General features: G+C 51.3%; 1 long non-coding RNA gene across 1 annotated transcript in view; it reads right to left on the bottom strand.

Annotated features, from left to right (window-relative positions):
• Nucleotides 1-7,750: 7,750 nt before the first annotated feature.
• Nucleotides 7,751-20,694, bottom strand: part of LOC123933929 — a 58,023-nt gene continuing 45,079 nt past the window's right edge. The window contains exons 2-3 of the long non-coding RNA XR_006816708.1: nt 14,277-14,430; nt 7,751-7,855 (exon numbers count right to left, since the gene is read on the bottom strand). This is a non-coding gene — a long non-coding RNA (uncharacterized LOC123933929). The remainder of the gene's footprint in view (nt 7,856-14,276; nt 14,431-20,694) is intronic.

Here is a 20,694-nt window from a genome sequence, read left to right as displayed (position 1 = left end):
CCCTCCGCCCCCCCACCCACTCGTGTACATGCTCCCTCTCAAATAAGCAAATAAACCTTTAATTTAAAAAGAACCAGACATTATCGTTTAGAGGCATTTTGCGTTTGTAGCATTATTGAGGGGACGGTATAGAAATTCCCTGCTCAGCCCCCGCCCCCACACAGGCACAGCCGGCCCCACTACCAACATCCCCGACCAGCGTGGGACCTGTTACACCAGCGGCCCCTACATGGACACATCATGGTCACCCAAGGCCCCTAACTGACCTCAGGTTCATTCGTTCCTGTGCGTTCTATGGGTTACTGTTCGTTCTATCAGGCAGATGTAGAGTCACATGTCTTCAGTATTACAGCGTCATACGGAGTCGTTCCACTGCCCTGAAAATCCTGTGCTCCCCGTTTGTCCCTCCCCTAACCCCTGGCAATCAGTGATACTTTAGTCTTTCCAAAGTTTCGCCTTTTCGAGAATGTCATATGGCTGCAATCAGATAGTACGGAGCCTTTTCAACCTGGCTTCTCTCACGTGTTGCTGTGCATCAAAGGTTCCCCCACCTCTTTGTTATGGTCCTTCATTCTTTCTTGGGAGTAAATTTTCAAAATCCAGTGTGGATTTGGCACTCAAAGCCCATTTTCATTGGGAAGAGCCACGTTTCCGGGGCTTCAGAGCCACAGGTGGCCCCTGGCTCCAGGACTGGACCCTGCAGGACGAGATGGTCCTCAATGTCGCCTCTGAATGTTTGCTGCTGCGATGACCACGACGAGCTAAGGAGGAAGAAGACGCACCAGGCGCCCCTGTGGTCGTGGAGGGACATACGTGCGGTTCCTGGCCCTTGGGGAGTCTCAGCACGGGAGGACCCGCCACCAACTGGCGTTGGAGTAACGGGTGGTGGACAGACCGACCCACTAGACATGCTGATGAACTTCTAACTGAGTGATGAAATCAAGGGTCCTGAAATGAGGAGATGCTTCTGGATCATCTGAGCAGGCCCCATGTGATTGATCATTAGGGTCCTTATAAGAGGAAGGCAGGAGATCAGAGCAGAGAATGGGACAGGATGACAGGGGCAGATGTGAGAGACGGAGGGCAGGAGACAGAGGGAGAAAGAGAGATTGATGGGAAGACGCTTCACTAGCCCTGAAGACAGAGGAGGGATCTGTGAGCTGAGGCATGCAGGTACCCGGAGACGCTGCAAAAGGCAGAGAAACGGACCCTTCCAGAGCCCCCAGAAGGGGACAGCTCTGGTGACTTCTTGACTTTAGCCCAATGGGACTCATTTCAGACTTCTGACTGCCAGAACTGTAAGATAATACATTTGCAATGTTTTATTTTTTTATTTCTTAAGATTTTATTTATTTGACAGAGGGAGACACAGCAGAGGGCAAGCTCCCAGGGAACCTGATGTGGGGCTCGATCCCAGGACCCTGGAACCATGACCGGAGCCAAAGGCAGATGCTTAACGAATGAGCCACCCAGGCGCCCCGCATTTGTGTTTTAAACAACTAAGTTTGTGGTCATCTGTGACAGTGGCCCCAGGACGCTACTCCGCCAACGAGCCTTGTGAATGACTGAACGATAAGCCTTTGACTGATGGGGCTTCCTGGGGAAGCCTCGAATTCCTGGGAAGAGCCGGCAAGACTTTGTTTTCTACTTTTACTCCTTCTGAAGTAACAGAGGTGGGTTTTCTGAAAAAGAGAGCCTCCAGAATTGGAAGCGATGAGAGTGGCTCCAGTGGCTGCGGACGGGGTTGGGGTCCCTGGCTGAATGAGCAGCCCGATGGCAAGCCCAATGACAAATAGTTGAGGCAGACAGAGTGGAATGTTCCTCCAGGAAGCTCCTACCTATCTTCACATTAATGCCTTGCTAGAGGGAAAAGCAACCTTACCTTGACAACGGCAAGGCCTCTGGTATGCTCTGAGTCTTCTTTAACATATGAAAATCGTTTTGAAAGCTCCCTTTTCCTTGCCTCCCCTCACCCCATAGTATATAGTGGGCCACTGTTCACAACCCAGGGGCAGCAGCTCTTTCTGCCCCCTGGGTCCTGTCTCCGGGCTTTAATAAACCACCATTCTGCACCAAGGATGTCTCAAGAGTTCTTTCTTGGTCATTGGCTCCGGACCTCACCCCAACGAACCTCACCTATTTTCCAAAACCCCATCATCGAAGACCAGTGGTCCTCTCAGGGTATCTCTGCAAAGGTGAACAGAAAGCTGTGGAGAGAGTCTGTGCGGTCCATGCACAGGACACTCCTGGCTGTTGCTTCTGGAGGCCCACCTGGGCGTCAGCATCCAGGAATGGCCGAGAATGGGGCTCAGCAGGTGCCTTAAAGCAGAAAGAGCAGGCCTTAAAGCAGAAAGAGCAGCGCAGGTTCCGAGCCCAACGTCTGCGGCAGGTCCCTGCGCCTCCTCCATTTTCCAGGCACCTGGCAACGGGGAGGATTTCGCACAGAGGAGAGACGGCAGAACACCTTGAAATTTCATTTCTTGCTCCCTTGGCAAATGGGAGCTCAGAGTCCGATTCCGTTTGATTTGGAGAAAATAAATTTTTGTGACCACTTTGCCCCTGAGGTTGCAGAGCCTTTTCCAACAGATTTTGACATTATTGTCTGTCCACCAAGCTTCTGTCTTGATAACCGGACACCAGAAGAGCTCGAAAGGGCATCCCTGGCCCTGTGCCTGCGGGTCCTGCCGGCGGTGCTAAGAAAAGGGCTGCAGCGAGTGATTCACCAGAGTGGCACAGGGGCGTCGGAACGAGCATTTCCTGGAACGAAGAGGAAAAGGTGTGCATGCTGTGAGATGATGGACTCCTTTGAAATAGCTTTGAAGTCGGAGTCGAGTATCTCCCTGTATTTCCTGGCTGTGTGGCCTTGGGCAAATCACACCACCTCTCTGAGCTCCTGTTTTATTTCGTTATGCAGCAGAGATGTGAAAAAATCTACCGTGCTGGATCAGGTTCCCTGGGAAAGACTCTGAGGTGGGGATCTGCACGCAGGTTTACTGGGGCATGTTCTAGAAGTCTACACTTGGGGAGAACGAGGGGAAGTTGATGGGGTATGCGGAGGAGTTCAACCCTTATTAGGCAGCTGTGACAAAAACCTCATCCTATCACAACAGCACCAGCTACTTGGAGCTGGGACACAGGCGCTGGGTTCAGGTCGGCACCCCCAGGGAGGAAACGTGTGACCTTGGGAAACTTGGTCCCTTCCACCTGTGGCGGGTGTATAATTCCTGGGAAAGAGTCTGGCCAAGAGCCAGCAATATTCCTGCGAGCAGGAGCCATGAGGGGCTTCGGGCCCCAAAGGAGAGACGTGGGGGGGGGGGACACCACTGTATCCCCTACAAGTACCAGTCTCAAGGGCTCTGTGGGAGGGTGAAAAGCTTGAAGCCCTGCACGTGATTGTCACAGAGCACGCACATACCAGGCTCTCAGTTAATGGTGGTTGGTGATATTGCTATGACGATGAGGATGATTCCAGTATCAAGACTGTTTATGAAGATACTAATGGATAAAGGTGAGTTCCAAGCAGCCCCGAGGTCTGGGAGATTCGGAGGAAATAATCACCCTGGGAGAGAGTTCACCGGCCTTTGCAAAGCCTCTAATCACGGAGGAGCTGACCATAGATTTCTGTCCTGAAAAAGCCTGGAGTCTGCAAACAAAGGAACCGGCTGGCCTTTGAAGGAGAAAGCCAGAAGGAAGCGGAGGTTGGAGGTTTCAACAAAGCCGTTTTTGCATGTGAAACCAGCGGAGGCTGAGGCTTCTCGGGAGACAACAATGCTCCTGCAACCAACGGGAATGTGCAGCTTGGTTTTCCCCGCAGCGGTCTTGCTCTGCAGCCTTGCCAGGCCTGTGCTGCCTGCGACCGGGCAGATGACCGGTGAAAGCTTTGCATCTCCATAGGACACCTCGAGGCCCCTGCCGCAGGCTTTGTCTCCCTCTCTGGGCCTGCGAGCCTCCCTGGAAAAGCTGCTGGGTCAGCAGGGCATGCTGCTGGAGCCTCTGGAGACCAGAGAAGTCCATGAGAGCTACTAGGAATATTTCCTCAAAGCCACTGCCTTGTCCCCTCCTCTGGGAGCTCCCAGGGGCCTGGCCTAGAGGACTGGGGGGTGTGTCATCCATGGGGATGTGAGGGCTGACTGCGAGCTCCAGGAGGAAATACTTGCAGGTCTGCTTTGCCATTTTATCCCCAGAATTATCTCGGGGCTTGGTATATAGGAGACGCTTAGTGAATGTTTATGTCTTAGATGAACGAACGAACCAAAAGATGAATGAATTCTTCCCTGGAAGGTGCTGGAAGGTTCCAAGCTCACCCTCCCGATTCTTGGGTCCTGGGGAGCTGAGCGTGCAACCAGGCATGGAGATGTGACCGTCCCCCTATTTATGTCCTGGTGCTACACCTCCTTGACGTCTTGGCCAGGGGACTGAGTGCATTCTGGGGGGTCTCCCACGTGTGAGCGTTCTGTAGTGATGGGGAGCCAGAACGTTCTGTGTTTTTCCATGTGCCAGAGGCTTTATGCATCCCTCTGCCTCGCCAGCTTCCCTTCTCTTCGCTCCTTCTCACTGCAATAAGCCCCAATCATCCTGGGCCCAGGGGAGGCCTCCCGGACCCCTCAGATGCTGGGCCTTGCTCGACTTCCCAACCCACACCCATCTTCAGTTCTTCGAGGAGGGACAGACTTGGATTGATCTCAAAGGCTCAGCACCCCACAGAGGACCTGAATGGAGCAGGTACTCTGTAAGAGGTGTTGTTGTTTTTTTTTTTTTCCCCTTCAAGGAAAGCATGAATGAATGAAATCAGAATGGTGTCAGGAAATCCTTAACCTGCCAGTGGTCTGAAAGGCAGGGGGCATGGACACTCCCAGAGTTCAGAGACAAACCCTTCCGAGCACCACCCTGGCAAAACGGGACTGGGGAGGGAGGAGGTCTGTGGACCCCCCTTCCAGGAGTTCAGCGTCAGGCTTGCCAGCAATTAAAAAATGGTCCTTCCCTCTCACTCATCCTCTTTGAACTTAAAGAGTGAGTGGAAACGGTTTAGGCACGATCAAACAGACCATCTTCCCAAACGTACTCTTCTGATGCTAGGCGGCAGGGAGAGCGCAGATTCCTTCCCGGGAAAGCGGAGGGCACGTAGGACGGGCAGTCTGCCACGGGGGTGAGCAAGAGGGGGAGGACCTGGCGGAGGGAGGAGGGAAGACCCAGCCGGGCAGTTCACAGGGGACAGAAGACGGGGACAGAGGTACGGGGAGGTCCCGGAGCTGTGGAGTTTCTCCCGGACCTGGAGCGAGGTGGCATTTCCGTGTGAGTGCACACGTGAGCCACATCAGAACTCCACAAACAGGGCACGGACGCAGACATACCATGTTCATGCTGCCTCGCAAGAACTGCTTCCCGTTCTGTCATCTGCAGTGGAACCCAAGGGGGTGGGAGTCTCTGGGACGTTCATATTACGGAAAGCTCCGCGTCCATATAGCCCAGCTCCCAAGCTCCGTAATAAACCAGCGAAGTCATCACCCCATCCACCCCACCATCCTGCCTCCTGCCCAAAGAAGGAGAAATGAACTTTGTGCCAGAACGCGCAGTGGGTGATGGGTCCCACTCCTGTGGCAGGCATCACTGATGGACCATTGTCCCCAGCCTGATAGCCTTGACCTTGGTCCAGGCAGTGGCTCTGAAGGCAACAGATGAAATGTCTCTGCCTTCTCCCAGACCGAGAGCAAGGCGGGGTTCACACCCTGCCCTGTGCTGTACCGCCCCAGCCTGTGTCCCTCTCTCTCCTGGTGGCAGCAGCTACTGGCCTCTCGGGGACTCTGGGCCCCCTGCTCACTCCAACCCATGCTCCTCTCTCCTTTCTTCTCCTGTGGGACCTTGCCCGGGATCCTGTCTTGCTGCTGTGCCTTGGTCCCCTTGGCCAGGAGGCCACATGGCTGGGTCGCACCCTCCTGCAGAATCCCTTTCAGCACCGCATCTCAGGCTCGGCCCTCAGGGACGTTTGGGGCAGAGCGTTCTCTGCTGCGAGGGCTGCCCTGTGCCTTGCAGACTGCGGAGCCGCATTCCTGGTCTCTACCCACTAGATGCCAGTAGAAGTCCCTGGCAGACTTGCGGAGATCAAAACCACCTCCAGACCTTGCCGGATGTCCCGGAGGGGTTAGTTAGGCAAATATGCCCCTGCTTGAAGTTCTGCTTCAGAAAGACTTCTCCTCGGCAGCGAACCCCTTGCTGTCTGTGCTGTGAACACCTTCGGGCGATTCACCGCAGAGCAGCCCCGCTGACGTTTTCGAAGCGCTGACCAGATGACGCCCGCTCAGGATTTAGAACCCACCAGAAGCTTCCCACTGCCCACAGAGCCAGCTCTAAGGCACCACCTCATCCTTCTAGAACCCTTCTGTCTTCTGTGTCCTCTCAGACCACTCTCCCCGCACCATGCGGCATGAATCCCGGCGTAGGGAAAACTCAGGGCGGTGGCGCTGGTCACAGGTCCCTCTCGGGGAACTGGGACAGCTAGCAAGCAGATGTGAGCACTTGACCTCCTGTTGCAGAGGCCAGTGGCTTTGGCCTGGGTCCCAGTTCCCATGCACGCTGGCGCTTTCCTGTGATACCCAGAGGGGCTTGGGGGCCGCCTGCTGGGTATCCTTCACCTGCGCCCTGGGCGGGCAGGCATGCCAGGGGGTGGATGCGCAGGCGCAATCCACCACGGGGGAGGGCGGCGGGGTGGCGTGTACACAGCCAGTGTCCTTATTGTTTAGTGGGATCGTAGATGGTTCTCGCAGGACCGAGCCCCCAATGCCCATCACAGGTCCTGTTTGAACGCACTCCGTGTTGGTTTTCTCCCTGCCCCACCTCGCTTCTTAGCTGTCCCACCAGAGCTTCCTCTCACCCCCTCATAAAGGATTTGCACCCAGGTCCCGTCTCAGGCTTGACGTGGACATTCGTAATTGAAGGGTGACAAATGCTGAGTAACATGGACGCGACCCATGCCATGGGGCTTGGGAGCAGCGGCCCTTCAGGAAACCCCCGTGGTCCTAAGAATGACATTGTACTTCTCCCTTGGGACCAATGCGGCCTGGAGCCCTGCCAGAGCCTCTTCCAAGGCCACTGAGGGTAACTGCAGAAGGGAAACTGAGGCAAGTGTGGTGGGAAGGGGAGAGCACGGAGCCCAGTGCTGGGCGTGAGCCCTATAGCTCCGTTACGTGATTTGGGGCAATGTTACTTTTCTCACCCCAATGTTCTCTTCTCGGGGATCATCACAGGATGTGTTACGTGGACAGGGACACGGGGCACGTGAAGGGGACATTAAATAATTACATCAGAACCACGGGCACGAGCTGGGGATATGGGGTCCTCTGCCTTGTCTGCTGAGTGGGGGTAACGACGCTGCCTTTGGGGAACCCGCGCTCAGACCGTGTGACTATTATAATCCCCGTGCACACAGCATGAGGCAGGGCACCTTCATCACCCCATTCGACAGATGAGTAAACTGACACTGAGCAGAGTCCACTGACTGGCCCAGGCTCCAGAACTTGCTCAAGTCCCGGTACATGTTTGGTGCTCTTGACCAGGATGCAGCGACGGTGGGGGGAGGGGCGGTGCTGCTGGCCCTGCCGGGTGCCCACTGGCTCTCCAAGCTCTAGGCCACACTTACCGATGACGTCATCCCGCCTGTCCTCACCACTGTCCGAGGAGGTCCAGACAGGACGATCACCTCCACTTGGGAATTCCTCCCGGCATTTCTGGGAACGAGGCTCTAGCGGTGCCCGGAGCGGTGGTCTTGGAGCCTTCCGGGGGCATTCTCGGGGCTCCCCGGAGTCACGGAGGGGACCGTCCTCACGGAGCACGTGGGTGGGCTGAGTCCACATCAGTCGTGCTTTCAATATGAAGGTAGAAATTGAGCCTCTTTTAGTTTTCCAGGCGGTAAAACTATTTGTTTAAAATAGCTCCTGCTCAGCCCACCCTCACGGATAAACATAAATAAATCATACCCCTTTGCCATGAATTATGCATTAAATACGTATCTGTAAAGCTTCCCCGTCAATGGTAGGACTTCGAACATATGGGCTTTTAATTGGACACTAAATCAATTTTCCTATCTCCATTGATGGAATTTAAAAACGACTCCTAGCTTCATTTCAAATGTCTGTCCTTGTTACACGATAAAAATAAATAAATAAATAAATAAAACCCTGCCTGAAATCCCTGTCATCTGGATCCCCACGGCGTGCGCTTACTTTCCATCATTCAAATTTCGGCCCAGGCACGGCTGACAGTGAGATTAAAACGGTTCTCGGCGAGCAGAGCGGCACAGCGTTCCGATAGCATCGGAGTGAGAGGTAGAAAAGCGAGAGGATTACTGAGCAGTGTGCGCTCGGGGTGTGAGCAGAAGCTCTGTGGTGGAAAGGTCTGGATGGGGAGGGAGGAAAGAAAAGCAGGGAGGTGGGGGAGGGACAGCGGTGGGCATGTGCTGGGGGAGGGAGGTGAGATTGTCCCATCTTGGCCGCGTTCTTCAACTATGTCAGGGCATTTAACTCATTCTTTCGTCCTGTGAGGCTTTGGCTCCATTCCACATGTGAGGGAACTCAGATTCAGCAAGGTCATGGGATTTTCCCAAGGTCGCACCACCAAGTGGCAAAGCCAGGGTTCTGCCTCCAAGGGTTCCAGGTCCTGATCGCTTGCTTCTTCTCCAATGAGGAGGCCTTGATGCTCCATTGTGTAAAATCTTGCTGGAGCCACAGTCCCCTGGAAGAGGACAAGGTATCCCTGCTTCATGAGTTGTGGGGAGCGGATGAGTGAGAATCCACTTCGTTGGAGAGCTTCCTACGTAAATGCTATCGTTTCTCAGGGGATCTCTGGGGTAAGATATAAGATCTTCTATCTTGTGAGGGGATGAGCTCTCCGTCAATGGAAGTAACCAAGGGAAGCCTTCTGATAACTCCTCTGGATACTACTGAATGAACTCAGACATCCTTATAAGTACACTAACAGTAGTAGCTTAGGCTCTGTGTCCAACCACAAGGGAGAAAGAATGTTCATCGGGTTCCCTTCAAATCCGAGCCCTTTGCACATCACTTAGGACATTTGTTCCATTCACCTTCATACTCGGGCAGTGTCAGGTATGTAAAGAACAAGCCAGAGAGTCGAAATGGTAAAGGCCCGGCTGTGACTCTCAGCTGTGGGACTGGAGGTTCCTATGCATCTCCAAGACTCAGTTTCCAATCTGTAAAATGGGGGGACAAAAGTACTCACCGTCTCTTATGACACATACATGTATCTCCCAAATTCACATGTTGATGTGAGAACCTCCCAGGACCTCAGATTGTGACCGTATGTGGAGATCGGGCCTTTACAGAGCTGACTGAGGTTAAACAAGGTCATGTGGGTGAGCCCTGATCCAGTCTGGCCGGTGTCCTTCTAAGAGGAGGACAGTTGGACGAGGCAGGCACCAGGGATGCACGCACACGGAGAAAGAACCATGTGAGGTCACAGTGGGAAGATGGTCAGCCAAAGAGAGAGGCCTCAGGAGAATCCAGCACCTCGAGTTTGGACTTTCTGTCTTCAGAGCTGTGGGGACATCAATTTCTGTTGTTTAAGCCACCCGGGTGTGCTCTCGCAGAAGACTCATATGCCATCTCAAAGTGCTGTTCCGGGAATTCAGTAGGTCAAGGTATATATATGACCCTCTCCCGGGGAGGCCCAGAGAGGCAGAGAGAGTATCTGGAGGTCATACAGCATGAAGAGTGGCCAAGTTAGGACTCGGAGCCCCTTGGGTCCCGAGTCTTTCTGCCGTACGGGTGTGTGTTCCTCTTACGGCACTGTCACTCGCTGTGGCCTCCTAGCTGCTCCCAGGCGGCCTCGAGGGCCTCTCCACCCCGGAGGTGGAAGCTTCTGGAAGTGGCTGGCAGGCCGGGCGTTCACAGAGGAACCCGTCTGCCAGGGGCCCGATGCTTGTAGTTCCTCATTATTTCCATTCTGAGCTTCTGCAAATTGAAGACTCAGCAGAATGAGACTGAAGGAAGTTTCTCGCCTCCTGAAAGGTAACTTTCTCTGAATCGGTTCTTCCGAGACCATGACCTGAGGCCCTCAGGCTCTTCCTGCGGGCCAGCCAGGCTTCACACTGAACACGGCCCAGGGCTCCCTTCATCCCTTGCGTGGACTCACCAACCCTGGAAGGGGAAGGCAGAGCAACAGGGAATGTGGTTTCTTAGACCAGAGCGAGGGTCCTGCAAATGCAAACCTGCTGGGCAAAAAGCGTGCATTAAGCCTCCCTGGGCTCTCGTCTCTCATCCTCCTAAAACCTCACACTGACTCCTGACGCGGGCACTATTATGTGTGTTTTTAACTGAATAAAACCGAGCATCGTAGAGGTGAAACAGAATGCCCCACGTTAAGAGAGCAAGAGGTAAACTGTCTCTTTCCTCATTTGCCACTTAATTTAGATGGAGCCTTATCTTTTATTTAACTGTTTTTGGAGAAGCAGCAGGGTGCACAGGTTAACAAGGATAAGCTTTGGAATAGGGAGAGAGACGTGGGTTTGGATCCTGGCTCTGCTTCCTACTAACGTAACCTATTAGCTACTTCACTGATCCAAGCGGGTTTCCTCTTCTGAGAAATGGGAATGAAAAGGGAACTTAGCCTGTGGAGTCCTTCAGGGGAGAATGATGTATTTCAAGTAGGAAGAACATTTCCTGCACATGGTAAAGGTTTAGGAATGCGGAGCCTGCCTTGTGCATGGGCCCATCTGCCGGCTCGCTTATGAAGAAGGTGGGGTTGGCCGTCTGGGTCTCAGATCTGTAGTTGCAAATGCCAGCTGTGTGGCTTTGAGCAAGACATGCACATCTCTGAGTTTCAGCTTTTATGCAAATTATGTCCAATGTGGATATGAAGTTTGGCTCTGCTGGCTCGACGGGAGGTTTGTGGGGGCTCCGAGGGCTCCGAGTGCCTGGGACAGCCCCCAGCGGCCAGGAGAGGTTTATTCCAAGTGCGCTGGATGACGGACAGATTAACTCAGTTTACGTGAATATTTCTTAAAAATCCCCAAGTGCTGTAGAGGTGTAAAGGACTTCTAGATCAACAGCCGATACCAGGGGGAAGGAGGATTAGAGGAAATCGTACGTGAGGAGAGGGACCCCTGCTTGAGCATCTCATGGTGGTCCGAGAGTCAGACCCAAAATCGGACGGTTTGGCTTGATTCCCTGCATAGTCATTTTCCAGCTGAGCTCTCAGATTCATGGCCTGTCCTTCCTGGGACTTTGTTTCCCCAAATTGAAAAGTATACCAGTAATACTTCTATCAGAAGGCTGCCGTGAGGATTAACAAGACCGGAACCGTGAATTGTCTGCCACAGAGCCCCGTGCACAGTGAGGACTCAGTATTTTCATCAGCACTGTTGTAGGTGCTGAACGCTGTGCCGGGGGTGTTCTTTGGAAACTAGCACTTATTAAAGCTTTTTTTTTTTTTTTAAAGATTTTATTTATTATTTGACAGAGATCACAAGTAGGCAGAGAGGCAGGCAGAGAGAGAGGAGGAAGCAGGCTCCCTGCTGAGCAGAGAGCCCCATGTGGGGCTCGATCCCAGGACCCTGAAATCATGACCTGAGCCGAAGGCACTGAGCCACCCAGGCACCCCGAAAGCTTTTTAAAATTCGTATTTTTATTCATACGTTTTGAATCCTATAGTAATGCAAGAAGGAGATGATGCCATGAGGATGCTCTGGGTGTTTACAGAGGAGGCTCCAAGGCTCAGGGAAATGGAGTAACTAACCCACAGAGGCACAAGTGGAAAGTGGGGGAGCCTCAGTTTGACCCCAGGGCTATCTGACTCCAACGACCTTGCTCTTTGATGCAAGGACAGGAGCCGAGGAGGAAGGAGGGCAAAGACGGGGGACCAGAACGGCCCACGCAAAGGCAGCTGCTGAGGCCAGTCTTGGGTCACAGCGGAAAAGCCTTCAATTGCTCTGAGCAAACTGCCAGATCTGTGATATTTTAAATGCTTTCCTTTTTTAAAGGAGTCTATCAAGACTTCTGCAACTTCTTGACCTTGGGAAGGCTCCTACGAAGTCTTTGGAGCATGGCCTGTGCGGAAAAGATCTGGTTTTCAAGCCTCAGTTGGAATCAGGGAGACCAAGTGGTCCGTGGGGTTGGGTCGCCAAGAAAGGTCTTTCTTTCTTGGTCCTGCCAACCTGCCCTTGACAAGGTCTTCACGACGGGATCCGTGCAGGGCATCCTGACAGCGCCGTGGGCTGCCTTTGGAGTCCCCTGAGTCAGGCCAACTGTTTTGATTATTTTCCCCGTAGCTGTTATGTATCGAGATTTGCAATGACTGAGGGCTGTGACCATAGGCGTTATAACCTATGTTACAGTTTACAGTGACAGTCTTTTTGGAGGCATGTTTGAAAGCGTAACAGGGGGCTGTTTCCCTGCTTTCATTCAGAAACGTAAACAGAGAATGTCCCTGCATCAAAGCGTTGAAAAAAAGGGGATTTTAAGGCTCTGAGTCCACTTCCAAGAGATTGTCCGGAGCCTGGCTCGGAGTTCAAGTACGATGTCGCCACCTCCATGCCCCCGGCCTTCTGGAGCGGAGGGACTGACTCGGTACGCAGGCTGCGTCGTCTTTGTGCCAGGGACTTGGGCTAACTCCCTGAAGTCCACGAGTCCCTGTAAAGAAGGCATTGATAATCCCCAATTCCTGGTGGGGAGACTGGATTCTGGCACAGGGAAGGGACTCGCCCTAGGACACACAGTGGGCAGAGGAAAGAGGCACACTTGAACCCAGATGTGGACGTAATGTTTCTTGGCCCTGAAAGGAACTGGCCAGGTGGCCAGCTGAGAGGGCACTAGGGGTTCCAGCCATCCCGACCAGCAGTGGCCTCTGGGGAACAACATTATACAGCATTCCTCTTTCTTTTTTTTGTGTGTGTGTTTTTTTATTTAAAGATTTTAATTATTTATTTGACAGAGAGAGATCACAAGTAGGCAGAGAGGCAGGCAGAGAGAGAGGAGGAAGCAGGCTCCCCGCGGAGCAGAGAGCCCGATGCGGGGCTCGATCCCAGGACCCTGAGATCATGACCTGAGCCGAAGGCAGCGGCTTAATCCACTGAGCCACCCAGGCGCCCCCAGCATTCCTCTTTCAATTGGGAACTGATTCTAGAAGCTGTGATTGGGTACTAGGTAGGGGGAAGGGAGAGATTCATTGCTTACCCGCCTGATCTGTAAATCCCGAGTGACTCGGGATGCTGGCCTAGGATGCTGGAGGAAAACCCCAGTATCCTGAACCTTCATAGCTGGGAGAAAGTAGGAGGGCAGCCCCTGGGGCCGTCTGGGGGACCCCGACATCTCCACTGGAGGGTACGGTCATGTTGCCGGATGTTTTAAGAATAAGAGGAGGATTGGAACTGTACCCCTAATGATACAAGTATCCACTTTGTTTCTATCTAACTTGCTATTGAGTTTTTTTTTTTAAATTGGATGTGGTTTTTTGGTAACAGGGTTTGAGCGCATGGGGAGACATTTTGAGACCGTAAGTCAATGTGGGTCAGCGTTCCTCTATGAAATCTTTGTAGTAAGTCTCCATAGAGTGTGTTGAAGAGCTTTGATTCTGACACCGCAAGACCTGGGCTGGGATCTCGGCTGTTCCAACCCGACAGCCACGCCTCCTTGGGCCAAATGCTTAATCGCCCCTGGCCTCGATGACCTCATCTCTAAAATGGGAAGAATGGCACACAGCTCCCACGATAAATACAGGAAGGAAGGGAGAAAGGCATGTTCAATGCTGGGCTTGGCATCTGGCATCCTGTAAGACGAGCATGAGATGTCTTGGCTCTTGTTATTTTTGATACTTTCAAGGACTCAGGTTTTGGAATCAAGATGGATTTGTGCTCCAATAAAGCTGTGTCATTTGCCTGGCAGCGGAAGGGTGAGTTCATAACCCACTCTGAACCCCAGCCTCCCTAACAGGACAACAACAACTATAAATATATCACTTGTAGGCCTCTTGTTAATTTCCATGAAAGGCAGAGCTCGTTACACGCTTTAAAAAACCTCCTTGAACGCTGGAAGCACTAAATACGTCACTGGTATTATTTTCCTTACTCTCTGGGTCTTGCTGGAGAAGGGGGCTAAAACCTCAAGGTTTAAGGAAGTACTGAGGGTCAGTAAACGTGCGGAAAATAGGAAGGTGAATGGTCTGTGTTCTTAGCACTGTCTGAATTGCCCAAGAGACCTCCTGGGCGGTCCAGGGTCCTCACGGCAGCAGGGAAGATGGTGTGGGTGACACACGGAGTTTGCTGTACGTACCTCAGTGGGGCTCCGGGGACTGGGAGGAGGGTCACGGATCTGAGGCACAGCGGGGAGGCTGCCTGGAGGAAATTCTGCCCATCTTCCTGCTGTTTGCCAGACTCAAGAGTCACCTTTGGAGGACAGGAGCATCCCACTGGGGGGATGGACGGTCCTGTTGAGAAGAACAATGCATCACTTAAATACAGACCAGGCTTCTATGGGATCCCTATTAACCGCCTGTGGATAAGGACATGACATGGGATGGAGCGAGGGTTTTTCTAGCTTTAAAGGGGCATGAACCTAGCAGGCCCACTCCAAGGCAATTATTTCTGGACTACTCTTGATTTTGGTCTTTACAACTCAACATCTGAACCGTGTTGCGGGTACTGGTAGGGCGCGCGTGTGCGTGTGTGTGTGCACGTCTGAACGTGCGTGTGAAAACTCAGTTATTTTCAATTCCTGATCCCTGGAGCTTCTCTTCTCTTGGCAGGAGCCCTCAGGGGCCACTTGGCAGATGGCTGCTGGTCCTTATCTGCAAAGAGCTGTGAGTCACGAGGCAGCTCGGGGCTGACAATATTCCACGAGGGTCTCCTGCCGTCTCAGGGCAGTCGGATCTAGGAGGCTCCAGAGAAAAATTCGAAAACGAGAAACAGACTCAGACACACTGTAGGTTCTTCATCTGACATGTTCCCAGAACCACTAAGGTGGCTTCTGCCGGACACGGTTCTAACAGCGCTAATAACAGCACAGAGGCGCTCTCCCTGAATCCTAGGACCACCCCCGCACCGCAGGCTCAGTTACCTTGGGACTGAGCTTGGGGGTCAAGGGCCTTCATCAAGGAAGGTCTGTCCTGCACGAGTTTGGGGATGGCAGAAGGGAAGCCAAATTTAAACGAGTTACATTGAAGAGAGTGGAGAAGCAATTTTAATAAACAAAATCTCATAGAATGGGGTGCTGAGACCTGAGGTCCCTGTAGGGCCAGTGGCTTTATGGTAATCACGATGGTGATTATTTACTCATCAGTTCACACAAAAGAACAAAACAAAACAAATAAACAAAAAAACACCAAAAACCATATGTTGAAAACCTGCTTTGTACTGGGTCCTGTTCTCTGCCCTGGGGTTGCAGGCCAGTGCTGAGAGTATGAGCTTAGTTAATTTGGAGATGAGCTAACGAAGCAGGCACCGTCACTGCCTTTCCTTTAAGACGAGAAGTCTGAGCTGTAGAGGAGGTACGCAGTTTCTTCAAGGTCAACACACAGAGCTGAGATTGAAACCTGGCTCTGATTCACTTCGGTGACTAAACCCTTAACTCGGTACATAAGAGCCGAATGTGGCCCTTGATTATGTTTGTTTGACTCTTTGTTTTTTTTTAAATTATTTGCCACTAGCTCAAAAAAATGGAAGGTTTTACAAAACTCCAACCTCGTAACTCCTCCTAAAAAATACGACTCTCGGCTAACACTGTATCTTTCCACCTGGCAACATGGTGTGGTCACTCATCTAGGTCACCTGTTTGGTCCCTGCAGGTACCTGGGATTTCAACCTATGGTTGAAACCACACTGGCCTGTAGGTGGAGAGAGGGGAGGGGGATCCACGCCCGCATGTGTTTTGAACATTTTCCCCTTTGGATCCTCTATGGTGGGCAACACGACCCAATTTGACCTTGAACTCGACCAACCCGTCCTTGGGCTTAAAGGATGGCAGACTTCATTGCCCATCCCTGACTTTAGACGTGTAAAAAGGCAGGAGTCAAGGCTTCCTTAGAAACCAGTGAAAAGGCTCAAGCATTCTCTCCAGATCTTCCTTTAGCTGTTAAAGGGTTCTGAGTTCCAGAATTCCTGTAGGTATTGTGAAGCTGGATGTCAACCGTCTGACTATCACAGCCATGATTCCGGTGGCCAGAGGGAAGAAAGCCAGGTAAAGAGCACCCCCCGTCCCCAACCCCTTGGCAGAATTCTGACTTCGCAAGGCTTATTTATGTCTCTGTGTGCTACAGGTTACAGGCTACAGAAGCATCGTCTTCCGTGTACATAAATAATATATCATTTGTGTTAAGTCTCCGTGCTTGCTTTTCAGTCCTTGGGGAGGCAGAAGGACAAAGGAATCAACCTTACACGGATACAGAGAGGATACACATCTCTACCCTTCTTGCATTTAATGTAGCGTCTGGCCCCCTCCTGGAGAGAAGTCCTAGGGGATGCTTTTACCTACTGTTGGGGATTCAGTGCGGCTGCCAGTTAAAGACCATAACCTTACTGCTGGGTGAGCTCCACCCCCACTGGGAGCACCTGTTACGCGCTATGTTGGAAGATTTCTATGCATCACCTCCAAACTTCCTAACAACCCTCGGTGGTTGGTCCTGTTTACACTCTGCAAGTGAGGAAGTGTTTATGTGCCAGAGGCTGCAAGCTTAAGAAAGAGTCATTCTTGCTATTCTAGAAGCTCCCACCACATATGTAGCTTCTCTAGCAATTTAAACCAAACTGTCTGGGCTGCCCAAGAGTACAATTTGGAAGAGCTCCATCTTCCTCATCTCCTAATTATCCAGTGAAAATCTGAGTCCAGGAGACGTCAAGCATTCATCACTGGAAAACGGTTTGGGCAGCTTCAAGGAGGGCAGGCTTACGAATTCATTTAGAATGAGCGTGGTGAATTAGGGAGCTAGTGAGCGGTGGTGGGCCACTCCCCGATCCTGAGATCAACCTCCCACCCCCTCCCTTCAGCCCCCGACAACGCGTAAGCCCCTCTCCCTGACGGTGCTTTAATTAGGCAGAGCACAGAGAATGCCTTCTGAAAATTGCTAAATGGTTTGGTGGCTGCTCTGTATTAAGAAATGTTAACCTTTTATCCGGAGGAGCTCAATTAGCACGAGTTAACCAGTGGTTAATAATAATAATAACATGGAATGATCGCTGAATGAAAGGCTTTTATTTTCATGTCTCAGAGACCATTTGTTAAGTGGGAAAAGGCTTTGGTTTATCTCTAATTGGAGAGAGACGAGATGCCGTGAGTGGATCTCAAGATGACGGGGAGGGCACTCTGTGAAATCTGTGCAGCTCAGGATGGAAGCAGGGGCTAAGCACATCCTTCTTCCTCTCTGTTTTCTTCTCCTTGTGTATTTCCGATTCACCACATAGGGCTGCCTCTCTCCAGGGCTTGGGGCAGGAACATACACAAGGAGTCTTGGCTCCAGAAGCTCAATGGAACGTCCCAGTCTTGAGTAGCACGATCTGAAGAGGGAAGGTGGGAGAGTAAGGGGCTTTCCTTGGTCCCAGCGGGTCAGGAGCAGAGACATGAGTGAGAGAGGTGCAGACCTCAGGCAGGTGAGGCGCCTCCTGACCCAGTCCTGGGCGGGGGGGAGCGAAAGGCTCCTGTTTCCTGACCACCTGCTCTATGCTGGGTTCTCAGTGTTTCAGAGACATGGTGCAAGGTGCTCTTATCCAGAAGTTACAGATAAGAAAGCGGAGACTTGTTAATCCCTGGTGTCCCAGCTAAAGAAAAAGAGAGCTGGATTCAAGTTCAGGTCTTTTTCTGCGATTTAGTTCCCCTGAACCTTTCAAGGGATGCCTTCAGCTAGAGGTATGCCCTGTTCTAACCTTAGCCATAGAAGGCATAAAGTACGGACACATGGAGCAACAGGAGCGAACCTCAAAAACATCAGGCCGAGCGAAAGAAACCTTACAAAAAGAGTGCATGTGCGTAATTCCATTTGTACGAAGTTCTAGAATGAAGATGACTAACCGAGAGGAGAAAGATTGAGAGTCGTGTTTGGGGTGGGATGGACTGGGCAGGGGCATGACAGAATGTTCTGGGGGATAATGATGTTTTATTTTTTGATAGGAGCTTGAGTTACACAGATGAATGCATTTGTCAAACCTGGTGTATGGCTTTGCTGGGACTGCCAGAGCCAAGCAGAACAGCCTGAGGAGATTAAGCAACAGGAAGTTATTGTCTGGTAATTATGGCCACCGGCAGTTTAAGATCAAGGTGTCAGCAGGGTTGGTTTCTTCTGAGGCCTCTCTCCTGTTCTTGTAGATGACCGTCTCCTCCCTGTTTCCCCTCTATAGGTAACTGTGTCTTAATTTCCCTTCTTTTGAGGACACCAGTCACACTGAGTCAGGGCATCCATAAGACCCCATTTTAACTAAATTACCACCCCCCTCTTTTTTGTTTAACATTTTATTTGACACAGAGAGAGCGAGCGAGCGAGCGCACAAGCAGGGGGAGCAGCAGAGGGAGAGAGAGAAGCAGGCTCCCCATGGAGCAGGGAGCCCGATGTGGGGCTCGATCCTAGGACCGTGGGATCATGATCTGAGCTGAAGTCAGACGCTTAACTAACTGAGCCACCCAGATACCCCTAAATCACCTCTTTAAAGACGGTGTCCCCAAATATAGTCACATCCATGGAACCGGGGGCTAGGACAATTCAACGTATGACTCTGGGGGTGTCACAGCACAGCCCGTAACAAGCAGCAAATGTACTCTTAAGATGCTTACGCTATGCTGCATGTAAATTTTCATCAAAAGAAAATAAACCCTGAGAACAAATATTGAAGTTAATGATGTGTATGCTGAAGTATTTAAGGGGAAGTGTACTGATATTTGCAATTTACTTTGAAATGCTTCGGAACATAAGACAGATGAATAGATGGACAGATAACAGGATAGTTACATGATAAAGCAAATAAAATAACATTTTAACGGTAGAATCTAGGTAGCGAGTATATGGTTTTTGCCTTTAAAATTCTTTCAACTTTGCTACGTTTGAGAATTTTTATAATGGAATTGGAAAAATGTTAATGGATCATCTAATCTGTGTCAGGCACTGAGCAAGGTGGTAAGAATGAAAGAAATAAGGGGCGCCTGGGGGGCTCAGTGGGTTAAGTGTCTGCCTTTAGCTCAGATCATGATCTCAGGGTCCCGGGATCAAACCTCGCATTGGGCTCTCTGCTCAGCGGGGAGCCTGCTTCCACCTCAGAGCATTCTCTCTCTCTTTCAAATAAATAAAATCTTAAAAAAAAAAAGTTGAAAAAATGAACCATACAGATGGGATTTCTGTCTTAATCCGTTTCAACTGCTATACCCATAGACTGGGGGGGGGGGGTGTTTATGCAATAAACACTTGCTTTCTCATAGTTCTGGAAGCTGGAAGTTCAGGACCAGTGTGTTGGAAGATCCCATGTCTGGTGAGAAACTTCTTCCTTCTCACCGTGTCCGCACGTGGCAGAATGGGTGGCGGAGCTCTGTGGGGTCTCTCCTGCGAGGGCACTAATCCCATTCACGGGGGCCACACCCTCACGATGTCATCACCTCCCAAAGGCCCCAGCTTGGGGGTTAGGATTTCAACATGTGAATTTTGGGAGGACAAACTCATTCCACACTAGTCTCAATTCCCCACAGGGCTTGCATTTTGGAGTAATTCCGTTAGCACTTGTGGTTTCCAGGGATGCATCCAGTGGCCCGATCATTCATGAGTCAGTCAGACTTGGCCCGACCTCCACGTGGACCAGGCGCTTCCCATTTAGCCGCTCGGTGAACACCAGCCCATTGCTTCTCTGCCTCCGCTTGGATGATGAATGTCACGGCAGCTTCTAGCCGGGCAAAGATAAATCACTCCACGTCCAAGTGGTAAACCACAGAAGTAACAGCCATTTATATACACTCCAGGAGTCCCTCGTGAGCACTCCTTGGCTATTTATGATGCATAGTGATGAAAGTTCAAGGCAAAAGTGGGAGTGGCGGCTTTATTTTATTACCATCTGCACACCACCAAAGAAACCCACATGGAAATTGCACGTCGGAGAGCCAGTTGGGGAGGAAACCACCATGACACAAAATTCATCATGGAGAAAAATGGGCAACCACACAAAGCCGTGGCAATATTTCCATTACTGGCGGACCGTTTCTGAATTGGAACAAAGGGATTTTTCAATGGTCTCTGATGACGTCCAGGCTTCCGGATCCACAACATGGTGAGAAAATGTTGCACCACTCCAAGTCCTGATAATAGGAAAGAAATCATTCTTCTGCCAGTGTTTCCATTCAGGGGATTTGGAAAACCTGGGCTGGAAAAACAAATCCTTGCACGATGAAGTATGACTTTTTTTGTGATGTTGTAACCTATGGGTTTGAATTCTGATTTTCCCCAGGTGCAGTTAGGCAAGACGCTTTGTCTCTTTGAGCCTCTTTCTTTACCTGTGAGATGGGGATAAAACTACCCATTCAGAATGTCCTAAGAATTTGAAACAAGGTATGGCAGATACTTACCGCATCTTTAGTTTTCAGTCTGGTTCATTAATAGTGTTCAGAAAGTGGGAGGGATGATGATGATGGTCATGATGGGGATGATGCTGCTGATGATGTGATGATGAAGACAAGGATGATGATGACGGTGAGGAGGAGGATGGGGTTGATGATGAAGACAGTGATGAAG

Source organism: Meles meles, chromosome 21 (assembly GCF_922984935.1).
Source record: "Meles meles chromosome 21, mMelMel3.1 paternal haplotype, whole genome shotgun sequence".
In the NCBI taxonomy this organism is placed as follows: domain Eukaryota; kingdom Metazoa; phylum Chordata; class Mammalia; order Carnivora; family Mustelidae; genus Meles; species Meles meles.
Note: the sequence above shows the minus strand (reverse complement) of the source record. Positions and strands in the feature narration are given on the sequence as shown.